The 13245-nt window shown below is 46.7% G+C and overlaps 1 long non-coding RNA gene across 1 annotated transcript; it reads right to left on the bottom strand.

Annotated features, from left to right (window-relative positions):
* Positions 1–2883: 2883 nt before the first annotated feature.
* Positions 2884–13022, bottom strand: LOC139259439 (uncharacterized). The gene is made up of 3 exons (XR_011592569.1): positions 12712–13022; positions 4187–4329; positions 2884–3728 (listed from the first exon to the last, which is right to left on the bottom strand). It is a non-coding gene; the product is annotated as an uncharacterized lncRNA (long non-coding RNA).
* Between the last annotated feature and the right edge of the window lie 223 nt (positions 13023–13245).

The following is a 13245-nucleotide window of genomic DNA, read 5'->3' as shown; positions in this document are numbered from 1 at the left end:
CATTTATTGGTTAGTTTTTAGTGGTTAGTGTTTTTTTTAGTGGTTAAAGGTTTAGCGTTAAAACGAAACATGACAGGACAGCTGGGGCCTGTTGCATGCACATTCAGTGCCATGTGGGAACTCCAGAATACTTCATGCGTCCTGGAAAACCACATATGCAGAGTGAATACTCAGAGAGTTTCTGCACTTGAGGAGCGGCTGGTGTCACTACAGTGCATATGGGAAGCTGAGAGTTTAGTGGATAGCACAAATGCAAAGAAAGAAAGATGTGCATTTATACAGTGCCTTTCACGACTTCAGGATTTTTTTTTGAAGAATCGTCACTGTTGCAATGTCGAAAACACGGCAGCGAATTTGCGCACAGCAATGTGATAATAATCAGATAATGTGTTTTTGTTATGTTGGTTGAGGGATAAACATTGGCCAGGATACCAGGGATAAATCCCCTGCTGTACTTTGAAATAATGCCATGGGACAGCTAATGCAGTCTCCGTTTGACATTTCATTCGAAAGACGGCACCTCTGACTATTCAGATGTAGAAGTACAGCTTGTAGGGGATTCGATAGTCAGGGGGATAGATAGATGTTTCTGCAACCGTAAATCCTGAATGGTGTGTTGCTTTCCTGGTGCAGGTGTAAAGGATGTCACCGAGTGGGTGCAGGATATTCTGTGAGGGGAATGGGAACAGTGTAAGATTTACATATTTTATGATCAAGGCACAACAAGAGGTCATGGGCTAAAATGTTTTAAAGAAAACCTGTGGGACTGCTGGGCAGGAGAAGGAATGCCAGCCTGGGACAGATGGTGACTCATGATTAATGCAATTTCTGCGGTTTGGAGTGAGAACCGATTAACATTGAGACAAATGGTTTTGATACAATCAAGCAGAGGAGCCCATGGATTAATTGTCCGAAGGGGAAAAAACAGTTCCCTATGGAGACTACAAGTCTGCGAAAACCCAGGACAACATAGGATCCCACAAGGCGTGCATTTTTGGATAATGGGGCATAAAAGATAAGGGGCTAGACTTTCCACTGATGATTGCTGGGCTAACACTCATCTATCGCCCAAATAGCAGGCTATCGCCCATTTTACTTAAAAAATCGAAAGTTTGGCTGGAACATCGACCAAAGATCGCCGGCCCAACTATCAGCGCACAAGATTTTCACATCGCCGAGGTGACCACCCACTGCAACTTTCGAGACATCGCCCACACATCGCCGGGCTGATCACTCGGCAAGAAGATCGCTGGAGAAAAGCTGCTCCTACCTAGCACTGTTCACAGGATTCGACATTACGGATGCCATTTTGAAAGTCGGAGGAAGTGAGAGGCTGCTTGAAGAAGGGGCTTATCAGGATAATTTTAATTTGTGAGTTATTTAAGGGCCTTACTGACTGATCTGCTCACATTTATATTTATTGAGGACCACAAAGGGCATTTATAGCAATAGTGATGGGGTCTGTAAATTCTATAACATTATTTGTAAATGTTCACATGCTGGAGACTGAAGTTGGGTTTAGTGAAGAGTCCAATCAAAGAGGTGGTAGACTGATGCGGATGAGGAGACCTTACACCCAAAGAACTTACAGGGAAAAGCAATCATACCTGAACTTAAGCGATAACACGTGCCTTGGAGGCTGTGCTTCTGAAAGGAGGTCGTCGCTGAGATATGCCAGCTCATCAAGGGAGATCAGCAGCCTACCAGCACCATCAGGACCGCACTGCCTGTTGAGGTAAAGGTTACTGTGGCACTTTCCTTCTATGCATCGGGCTCCTTTCACACTTCAGCTGGCGACATCTGTGGTATCTCTCAGCACGCCACTCACTGCTCCATTCGACCGGTGACTCAAGCCCTTTACGCACGCAGGATGGACTTTATAAGCTTCCCTATGACCAGGGAGGCACAGACCAGGAGGGTTTTGGTTTCTCGAGAATAGAAAACTTCCCCAAAGTACAGGGAGCAATAGACTGTACGAACATTGCCCTGAGAGCACCTTTACAGGATGCGGAGGTGTTTCGTAACCAAATGTGCAGCTCAGTGTCGACCACAACCAAATCATCATGGAAGTAAATGCTAATTTTTCAGGCAGCATCCATGATGCTCACATAATAAATGAGAGCACTGTCTCTGACCTGTTTAACAGTCAGCCACAAGGTCATGGTTGGATGCTGGGGGATAAAGAATATGGCCTTGCCAGCTGACTCATGATGCCTCCTGTGTAATCCCCAGATGGAAGCCGAAAAGCGTTACAACGGAAGCTATATAGCTACATGCAATATCGTCGAAAAGACAATGGAAGTGCTGAAACAGTGCTTCAGATGCCTGGACCACTCTGGAGGCAGTCTGCAATACCACTCTGACCAGGTCGCTGAGTTTATTGTGGTGAGCTGCATGTTGCATAACCTAGCTATAAGGCGAGGACAACAATTGCCAGATGGGGCTGCCGGTCCACCTCAGGAGAGAGTGGAGGCGGAAGAGGCAGAGGAGGAGGAGGAGGATGATCAGGATCTCGGGGAGGACATTCAGCCTGGCGATGAATCCATGCCCCCACGCCCCCCTGGAAGACTGGAAAAACCCCGTGGGAGTTACGCAGCTGCAAAACTCTTGCTTCCGCAGCTCATAAATAAACACTTTGCATGAACTTACATTGCTGACAATTACAGTTACAGTTATGGAAAGACAACACTTGCAGTTGTGTTATGTTTCATCCTTGCCTGGCCTGGCCATTGTTTTCCAACAATTGTATTCATGTTTTACCTTACCTTACATTATTAGAAGCCACTGCTCAACAATTGTAAAATTGAATAAAAATCTTTAATAACTTAACAATATAATTTTTCAACTGTAACAACCCACTCCCACTCCCAACAATCACCCAACAATAAATTTAAAAAACAGCAACAACAATAAGAAAATACAACAATATTTAATAACACAATAACACCCCCCTCCCTACCTGCGGCCACGTTTCCCTCCAGGTCCTCTACCCACCCCCGTGTCTTAGTCCCCCATTTGAATCCTTGGGTAGCAGGATGAGGCAGACATGCAGCGGGCAACCTCAAGACTTGCTGCTGTGGGGGGGGGGGGGTGGGTTGATGGTGGCAGGATCTGCTCAGGGAGTGGTGGAGGGGAAGATATTCCTCAGGAAACGACTCCCGAGCCAGAAGGAAGTTCTTCCTCCTAACTCGCATCTGTGCTGGCAGTTGGTGGGACAGCACCTTGGGGTGCAGTGCCATCTCCCACCAGTCTCACATGCCGCAAGGCAAGGATGGCGGCGGTCTGCTCAGGCATCTCCCGGATCATCTGCTGCATATTCTCTGATATGCGAGTGGACATCCGGGACGTGTTCCCCGTGTACACACCAACGCCTGGAGGAGCTCGCGACTTATCGCGACACTCTCCATGCACAGTCTGGTCAAGCCCTCAATCCAATCTGCCAGTAGTGGTGTGTACTGACCTCGTTGACTCGACCTCCCTGGGGTTGGCGTGAGTCACCGGCTGCAAGCCGCTTGGTCCCGCTACTTCTTCTGTCGACGATGACGACGAAAAAGTGGCCGCTGATACTACTTCCAGCTGGATGGAAGGGGCACCCTCCACACTTTCCATAACATTCTCCTCCTCATCTAGTTCTGGGGACGATGTGTTGGCCTCCTCAGCACCCATGATGATTACCTGTAGAGGTGCAGGTGCGGCCTCCCTCTGTCATGCCATCGGAGTTGTTGGACCTGCAAAACAGAATTGAGCTTTTTGAGCTTATTAGAACAGAAGGGATTCTTGGGCTGTGCTGGCAGACGTAGGAGGAGCAGCACTACTACAATAAATGTGACCGAGAGATGTTACTGCATCATATGGTAGTACATATGGTAGATCATCTATGTGGAATTCACTGCCCCAGAGAGCTGTGGAGGCTGGATCATTCGGAGATGGACAAAATGATAAGGGAGTGAAGGTTTATAGGGAGCGGGCAGGGAAGTGGAGCTAAGCCCTCCATCAAATCAACAATGATCTTATCAAATGGCGGAGCAGGCTTGAGGGCCTGTTGGCCTGCTCCTGCTCCTATTTCTTATGTTTTTATATTGTTAACCTGAGAGTAGGACAGAAGCTGCATGCATAACATGACATCATTCGTATATGAATTACCGTTACATTACTTTGAATTAACACTGCTTTACACGTTACTCACGTGACGAAAGGGAGGGCTCTGCCTCACCACGGGTGGCTGCCAACCAGTGCCATGGCATGTTCCCCAAGGTCAGTCAGTGTTACCAGCTGTGCAGGCCCTCCTCCAGTGCACCTACACTCCGAGCAGTTCTTAGATATCCTCCTCTGCAAATGTGATAAGAGCATGGCATAAGCTAATTGATTAGGTACTATCATGGAAAGACAACAGTTTCCAACGTTATATGCTAATAGGGTTTGTATCCACAATTAATGCATGGTTATAACAAAGATCGTGTTTAGGATCTAATGCTTGACACAAACATCTCGACTATAATCTCCATTGAAGGGCCCCCGGGGGGTGGTGAGAATCAGGATAGCTGGTGAACTCGGCAATGACAGGAGCTAATGTTCCAAAGTGTCCTAATGCAGACAGCGAGCAAGGGCAGCTCTCCCCCAGTCCAGGCTGGGTCACTGTGTAAGTGACAGCAGCCGGAGAGACTGCCAGTCTGGATAAAGGTGACCGGACACCTCAGTCCTCAGTCGTGCTCCATCCACCAACGTAACCCAAAAGGAGACGGTGCCAAAATTAGATTTAAAAAGGGCGCAGGTTCCGAGCCCTGTCCAGATCTTAGCAGGAAATATATGCAAGAATAACCAGCTTTATTCCAATCTGGGAGATTTACATATTATGGGGATCATTACAATTTAAAACCTATTTCATACTTACTCTTGCCGAAGCAACTAGGCTGTTCCAGCGCTTGCGGCACTGGTCGGACCCCCTCGCCTCGTGGGATGCCGACAAGACCACATCAATGATCTCGCCCCAAATCTTTCTGTAGGCCCGGGGTGGAGGTTTCCCACGCCCACCCCGGGTTAATTGGCCCCACCGCAAATGCACCTCGCTGACCAGGGCCTCGTTTGCCTCATCTGAAAAGGATTTTGCCCTCCTCCTCCCCTTCTTCTCCTGCCCACTCTCAGCAGACTCGTGCTGGGACCTATTAATGTTATCAATTCTTTTCACTTTTCTTTCTCTCTCTCTCTCACTCTCTCTCTCTCTCTCCTCTCAACTGTCTTTCTCTCTCTCTCTCTCTCTCTTTCTCTCTCTCTTTCTCTCCCCCTTACTTTCTGCACATGCGTGGATGACCCCTGACCTCCCGAATCGCGGGAAAACTTTTTTGAAAAAAAAACCACATGCTTTGCCTTCCACATCGCTAAGGCCTACTCCACATCGCTAAGGCCCACTCCACATCGCTGGGCTATCGCCGGGAAAAAAAGCCGTAAGTAGCGATCCGAAAAATGGACAATGTTCCAGCGATCCTGAAAGCTGGAGCATCGCCCATTTTTTTGGGCCCTAGCGATCTAGGTGGAAAGTCTAGCCCAAGGAGTTATCTTTGCCCTGTCGAATCCGTGCACCAAAGTAAGTGTGAATTGTGGCCATCCAAACAGATCCAGGCCCATCATCACAGCCATCGAGACTCCTCCAGACGCATTAACTGAAAGCAGCCCAGTAGGAGATATGTATAATCAAATGTGTATATATGTAAGAGCTGAGAACAAGAGATCGGAACAACAGGAAGAAGGAAGAAACAACAGCTCAGGGGAACTGGTCGAAGAAACACCTCAGAACATCCATAAAAAGATACAACGGCCACGAAGCTAGCAGCAAGAACCCAACATCTTCCCCAGCTCTATGAGCCTACAATCGACAACAGCAGCAACTGGCTGGTTGGGTGTTTGTATGTCTTCCATCAATCTCCAAGAAGTCTGGTTTTGTAACTTTTAGTTGGTTTTTGTGCAATAAACTAACAGTTGGGTTTAAGCCTAAACTTTGCATTACGTGGAGTCTTTCCTCTAATTCCCAAGGTCTATGAATCAAAGTAGAGGGGAAAACAAATACCCTGCAACAGCCAGAAGTCATGCTCCATATTGAAACATAAGAACATATTTTGAGGATGTAACGAACAGGGTGGATAAAGGGGAATCAGTGGATGTGGTGTATTTGGATTTCCAAAAGGCAGTTGACAAGGTGCTACATAAAAGGTTACTGCACAAGATAAAAGTTCACAGGGTTGGGGGTAATATATTAGCATGGATAGAGGATTGGCTAACTAACAGAGAACAGAGAGTCAGGATAAATGGTTCATTCTCTGGTTGGCAACCAGTAACTAGTGCAGTACTGCAGGGATCAGTGCTGGGACCCCAACTATTTACAGTCTATATTAACGACTTGGAGAAGGGACCGAGTGTAACGTAGCTAAGTTTGCTGACAATACAAAGATGGGAGGAAAAGCAATGTGTGAGGAGGACACAACAAATCTGCAAAAGGACATAGACAGGTTAAGTGAGTGGGAAAAAATTTGGCAGGTGGAGTATAATGTTGGAAAGTGTGAGGTCATGCACTATGGCAGAACAAATCGAACAGCAAGTTGATGTTCACTGAGCTGCTTTTGACAGCTAGATTTGCAGCGGAGCTTTGCCAGCTCCACAAAGACCCATCCATTGCAGGCTGTCGAGCTCCATTAGTTAAAAATGGACAACTGAGCAGCGCAGAGCGTGGGAAAGCTTCCTGTTGCTTTTCCACCTGGACTCCACTACCCATCCAGAGCAATCTGATGGGTATGCATTCAATAAAGGTACAGCAGTTATCATGGGTGACTTTAATCTACATATAGATTGGGCAAATCAAACTGGTAGCAATACGGTGGAGGAGGATTTCCTGGACTTTATAAGGGATGGTTTTCTAGACCAATATGTCGAGGAACCAACTAGAGAGCAGGCCATCCTAGACTGGGTCTTGTGTAATGAGAGAGGATTATTAGCAATCTTGTTGTGCGAGGCCCCTTGGGGAAGAGTGACCATAATATGGTAGAATTCTTCATTAAGATGGAGAGTGACACAATTAATTCAGAGACTAGAGTCCTGAACTTAAAGAAAGGTAACTTCGATGGTATGAGACTTGAATTGGCTAGGATAGACTGGTGAATGATACTTAAAGGGTTGACGGTTGACAGGCAATGGCAGACATTTAAAGATCACATGGATGAACATCAACAATTGTACATCCCTGTCTGGCGTAAAAATAAAACAGGGAAGATGGCTCAACCGTGGTTAACAAGGGAAATTAGGGATAGTATTAAATCCAAGGAAGAGGCATGTAAATTGGCCAGAAAAAGCAGCAAACCTGAGGACTTGGAGAAATTTAGAATTCAGCAGAGGAGGGGGAAAATAGAGTGTGCGAGTAAGCTTGCCGGGAACATAAAAACTGACAACAAAAGCTTCGATAGAGATGTGAAGAGAAAGATTAGTGAAGACAAATGTAGTTCCCTTACAGTCAGAATCAGGTGAATTAATAATGTGGAACAAGGAAATGGCAGACCAATTGAACAAATACTTTGGTTCTGTCTTCACTAAGGAAGACATAAATAACCTTCCAGAAATACTAGGGGACCGAGGGTCGAGCGAGAAGGAGGAACTGAAGGAAATCCTTATTAGTCAGGAAATTGTGTTAGGGAAATTGATGGGATTGAAGGCCAATAAATCCCCAGGGCCTGATAGACTGTATCCTAGCGTACTTAAGGAAGTGACCCAAGAAATAGTGGATGCATTGGTGGTCATTTTCCAACATTCTATAGACTCTGGATTAGTTCCTATGGATTGGAAGGTAGCCAATGTAACCCCACTTTTTAAAAAGGAGGGAGAGAGAAAACAGGGAATTATAGACCGGTTAGCCTGACATCGGTAGTGGGGAAAATGTTGGAATCAATTATTAAAGATGTAATAGCAGCGCATTTGGAAAGCAGTGACAGGATCGGTCCAAGTCAGCATGGATTTATGAAAGGGAAATCATGCTTGACAAATCCTTCTAGAATTTTTTGAGGATGTAACTAGTGGCGTTGATAAGGGAGAACCAGTGGAAGTGGTTTATTTGGACTTTCAAAAGGCTTTTGACAAAGTCCCACACAAGAGATTAGTGTGCAAAATTAAAGCACACGGTATTGAGGTAATGTATTGATGTGGATAGAGAACTGGTTGACAGACAGGAAGCAGAGAGTAGGAATAAACGGATCCTTTTCAGAATGGCAGGCAGTGGCTAGTGGGATACCGCAAGGTTCAGTACTGGGACCCCAGCTATTTACAATATACATTAATGATTTAGACAAAAGAATTGAATGTAATATCTCCAAGTTTGCAGATGGCACGAAGCTGGGTGGCGGTGTGAGCTGTGAGGAGAATGCTAAGAGGCTGCAGGGTGACTTGCACTGGTTAGGTGCGTGGGCAAATGTATGGCAGATGCATATAAGGTAGATAAATGTGAGATCATCCACTTTGGTGTCAAAAACAGAAAGGCACAATGGTGACAGATTAGGAAAAGGGGAGGTGCAACGCGACCTGGGTGTCATGGTACATCAGCCATTGAAAGTTGGCGTGCAGGTACATCAGGCAGTGAAGAAGGCAAATGGCATGTTGGCCTTCATCGCGAGAGGATTTGAGTATAGGAGTAGGGAGGTCTTACTGCAGTTGTACAGGGCCTTGCTGAGGCCAGACCTTGAATATTGTGTTCAGTTTTGGTCTCCTAATCTGAGGAAGGGCATTCTTGCTATTGAGAGAGTGCAGCGAAGGTTCACCAGATTGATTCCCGGGATGGCAGGACTGACATATGAAGAAAGACTGGATCGACTAGGCTTATTTTCACTGGAATTTAGAAGAATGAGAGGGGATCTCATAGAAACATATCAAATTCTGACAGGATTGGACAGGTTAGATGCAGGAAGAATGTTCCCGATGTTGGGGGAAGTCCAGAACTAGGGGTCACATCTAAGGATAAGGGGTATGTCATTTAGGACTGAGATGAGGAGAAACTTCTTCACTCAGAGAATTGTGAATCTGTGGAATTCTCTACCACAGAAAGTTGTTGAGACCAGTTCGTTAGATATATTCAAAAGAGAGTTAGATGTGGCCCTTATCGCTAAAGGGATCAAGGGGTATGGAGAGAAAGCAGGAATGGGATACTGAAGTTGCATGATCAGCCTTGATCATATTGAATGGTGGTGCAGGCTCGAAGAGCTGAATGGCCTACTCCTGCACCTATTTCCTATGCTTCTATGTTTCTATTGTTTAAATGGAGAAAGATTGAAAAGTGCCACAGTATAGCGAGACCTGGGGGTACTTGTACTTGAAACACAAAAGAATATTATGCAGGTACAGCAAGTGCTCAGGAAGACAAATGGTATCTTGGCCTTTATTGCAAAGGGGATGGAGTATAAAAGCAGGGAAGTCTTAATACAGCTATATAAGGTATTGGTGAGGCCACACCTGGAATACTACGTGCAGTTTTGGTTTCCATATTTACAAAAGGATATACTTTCTTTGAAGGCAGTTCAGACAAGGTTCACTAGGTTGATTCCGGGGATGAGGGGTTGACTTATGAGGAAAGGTTGAGTAGGTTGGGCCTCTACTCATTCAAATTCAGAAGAATGAGAGGTGATCTTATCGAAACGTATAAGATCATGAGGGTTTTGACAAAGTGGATGCAGAGTTCCACTGATGGGGGAGACTAGAACTAGAGGTCACGATCTTAGAATAAGGGGTCGCCCATTTAAAACAGAGACGAGAAGAAATTTCTTATCTCAGAGAGTTGTAAATCTGTGGAATTCACTGCCTCAGAGAGCTGTGGAAGCTGGGACATTGAATAAATTTAAGACAGAAATAGACAGTTTCTTAAATGATAAGGGGATAATAGTTTATGGGGAGCAGGCGGGGAAGTGGAGCTGAATCCATGATCAGATCAGCCATGATCTCATTGAATGGCGGAGCAGCCTCGAGGGGCCGTATGGCCTACTCCTGTTCCTATTTCTTTTATTCTTATGTTCTTATGTAACATAAGAATTAGGAGCAGGAGTAGGCCATTTGGCCCCTCGAGCCTGCCCAGCCATTCAATAAGATCATGACTGATCTTCTACCTCAAATCCACTTTCCTGCACTATCTCCATATCCCTTGATTCCCTTAATATCCAAAATTATATCGATCTTTGTCTTGAATATACTCAATGACTAAGCCTCCACAGTCTCTACTTATCTGTAGAATAACTCCACGAGGCCTAGTGCTGTGCTTGAACTGCTGTGACCTGAGTCTCTTTATTGTAACTCAGAGTGAGGTAGCAATGTGGTGACCAGCCTTTTATACAACTCCTGCCTGGGCCTCCCACAGTTGCACTCTCTCGTGGTACCAGCATAGTATGTACAGAGTAAACATATATGACAACATTTACCCCCCCCACCACCAAAGTCTTTGATGCGAGTTAGTTACAGGTTGAAGCGATCCGGAACTCTGCACTCCCTGGTTGATCGTCTTAGTGTCACTTTTGGCATAGGTGAGTTGGTCGGGCCACTGCTGTCTTGCAGCGCCGTTGGTGTGACTGGACTGTTGGAGATGGTGGGATCATCCTCATGGTTGGCAGCTAGGTCTGTTGCTGATTGGGTGTGTGTAGGTGGATCGCTGAAGGTAAGGTCCTCTCCCGATAGTTCTTGGTTACCTGTAAATCGCAATTTGGTCTGGTCCAAATACTTTCTGCACGTTTGTCCATTAAGCAATTTGACAAAAAACACTCTATTCCGCTCCTTGGCTAAAACAGTGCCAGCAACCTATTTGAGGCCATGACCATGATTCAACACAAACACTGGGTCGTTTACATTAATGTCGCGTGATACAGCCGTGCGATCATGGTACATGTTTTGCCGATAACGCCTGGTTTCCACCTGATCATTGAGGTCAGGGTGGACTAAGGAGAGCCTGATTTTGAGTTCACGTTTCATTAGTAACTCCGCAGGGGAGACCCCCGGTAAGCGAATGGGGTCGTGTCCTATAATTGATCAGCACCTGGGATAGGTGGGTTTGTAAGGAGCCTTCCGTGATACTTTTCAAGCTCTGCTTTATGGTTTGGGTTGCCCGCTCCGCTTGGCCGTTGGATGTGGGCTTGAATGGGGCAGATCTGACATGCTTGATGCCATTGCGTGTCATGAGTTCATTGAATTCTGAGCTGGTGAAACACGGACCATTGTCGCTGACCAGAATGTCGAGCAAGCCATGGGTGGCGAACATGGCCCTGAGGCTTTCGATGGTGGCGGTGGACGTGCTGGATCCATTATTACACATTCGATCCACTTAGAGTAGGCGTCCACTACAACAAAGAACATTTTTCCTAGAAAGGGGCCCGCATAATCTACGTGGATCCTGGACCATGGTTTTGAGGGCCAGGACCAGAGACTAAGTGGAGCCTCCCTGAGGGCCTTCATCATGACTATGCCTGGGTGGGCACTGTGTAAGTCACGTATGAAGATTGCTCTGCCTTTTTTTGACAGGACGATGCGGTTGCCCCATAAGAGGCAATCCGATTGGATGGACATTTCGTCTTTACCACGGTGAAACGGCTTTATCTCCTCTTGCATTTCTCCTGGGACCGCTGACTTGCCCCCAATGTGGACGCAACTTTTTACAAGAGATAACACGGGGTCCTGGTTGGTCCAGGTCCGGATTTGGCAGGCCGTTAAGGGGGATCCTTCGCTTTCGAAGACCTCCTGTAATTGAAACTCAGGTGATCGTTACCTCATAGTCGCCGCAGATTCTGACTGTGCCATCTCTCTTTAGTACCGGAACAATCGGGCTGGCCCACTCGTTGAATTCGATTGGTGATATGATTCCCTTGCGTTGAAGCCTGTCCAATTCGATCTCCACTTTCTCCCTCATCATGTAAGGGACCGCTCGAGCCTTGTGATCAACAGGCCGTGCCTCAGGGACCAAGTGGATCTGCACTTTGGCGCCTGTGAAGTTGCTGATGCCTGGTTCAGGGATGGGGACTTGCTCAGCATTTGAGCACAGGAAGCATCGTCCACTGAAGATAGTACTCTGACGTCTTACCAGTTCCACCGAATCTTCCCCATCCAGCTTCTGCTAAGCAGCGTTGGCCCGTCGCCTGGTACAACCCACAGTGGCAATTCGTGTATCTCTCCATCATAGGACACCTTTACGTTCGCACTGCCGATAACTGGGATCAGTTCCTTGGTGTAAGTGCGCAGCTTTGTCTGAATTGGGCTCAGCTTGGGTCTTTGTTCTTTGTTGTCCTACAGCCTCTCAAATGCCTTCTGGCTCATAAGTGACTGACTCGCCCCTGTGTCCAACTCCATGGAAACAGGAATGCCATTTATCTTCACTTTCATCATCATGGGGGGACTTTTGGTAGTGAAGGTGTGCACCTTGTGCACTGCTTCCTCGGGCTGAGTTGCCTTTTTAACTTGTACTTTATGATCCTTGCAGAATCAGAAACCTCCTGCCGACTCCTCTGCCACGTTTTCAGTCACAGTTCTTCTGCACATTCTCTGTGGGTGGCCCTTTTGGCCGCAGCCTTCGCACACATGTCTGAATTGACACAGACAGACCCGATGGTTACCCCCGCAACGCCGGCATGTTAAACGATTCACATTTACACCCCTTGGCGGACTCTGAGTCCGACTAATTCTTTAATCAACAGTTATTTTCTGCACAGTACTTGCCAGTGAGTTTTGGTTCTGGGAAAATCTCAACGTTGAGGACGTGAATGCCTGGCTTAAGGTGATGGTCCACTTCACGTCCCGTTCCGTCGCGAAAACGTCCTGCAACACATTGTTGAGGAGTTCGCCAAGTTTGCACGGTTCCGCGAGCCTTCGTAGGGGACGTCGAGAAGGCGGCCTATAAAAGGCCCAGCATCAGAGAGGCCAGCTGGTGCAGCTGCAGCAGGGAGGCAAAGAAGAAGTAAAAGAAATTGAAAGGTGACGTCACAGCCAAGGTGGTAAGTGATTGGCTGCTGATTGGTAAGTAGTTTTTCTTTATCTTTTTCTTTATCAGTAAGTAACATTTAGCATTGTTGTTGCCAAATTAAGCTAATCTAGGCGTTAAGTCATGGCAGGAGAGCTCGGAGATGTGTTATGCTCCTCCTGTACTATGTGGGAAGTCAGGGACGTTTCCAGTGTCCTTGATGACTACGTGTGCGGGAAGTGTATCCGCCTGCAGCTCCTGACAGACCGCATTGCGGCACTGCAGCTGCGGGT

This window comes from Pristiophorus japonicus, chromosome 3, assembly GCF_044704955.1.
Source record: "Pristiophorus japonicus isolate sPriJap1 chromosome 3, sPriJap1.hap1, whole genome shotgun sequence".
NCBI lineage: Eukaryota > Metazoa > Chordata > Chondrichthyes > Pristiophoridae > Pristiophorus > Pristiophorus japonicus.
This window is presented reverse-complemented; position numbering and strand designations above follow the sequence as displayed.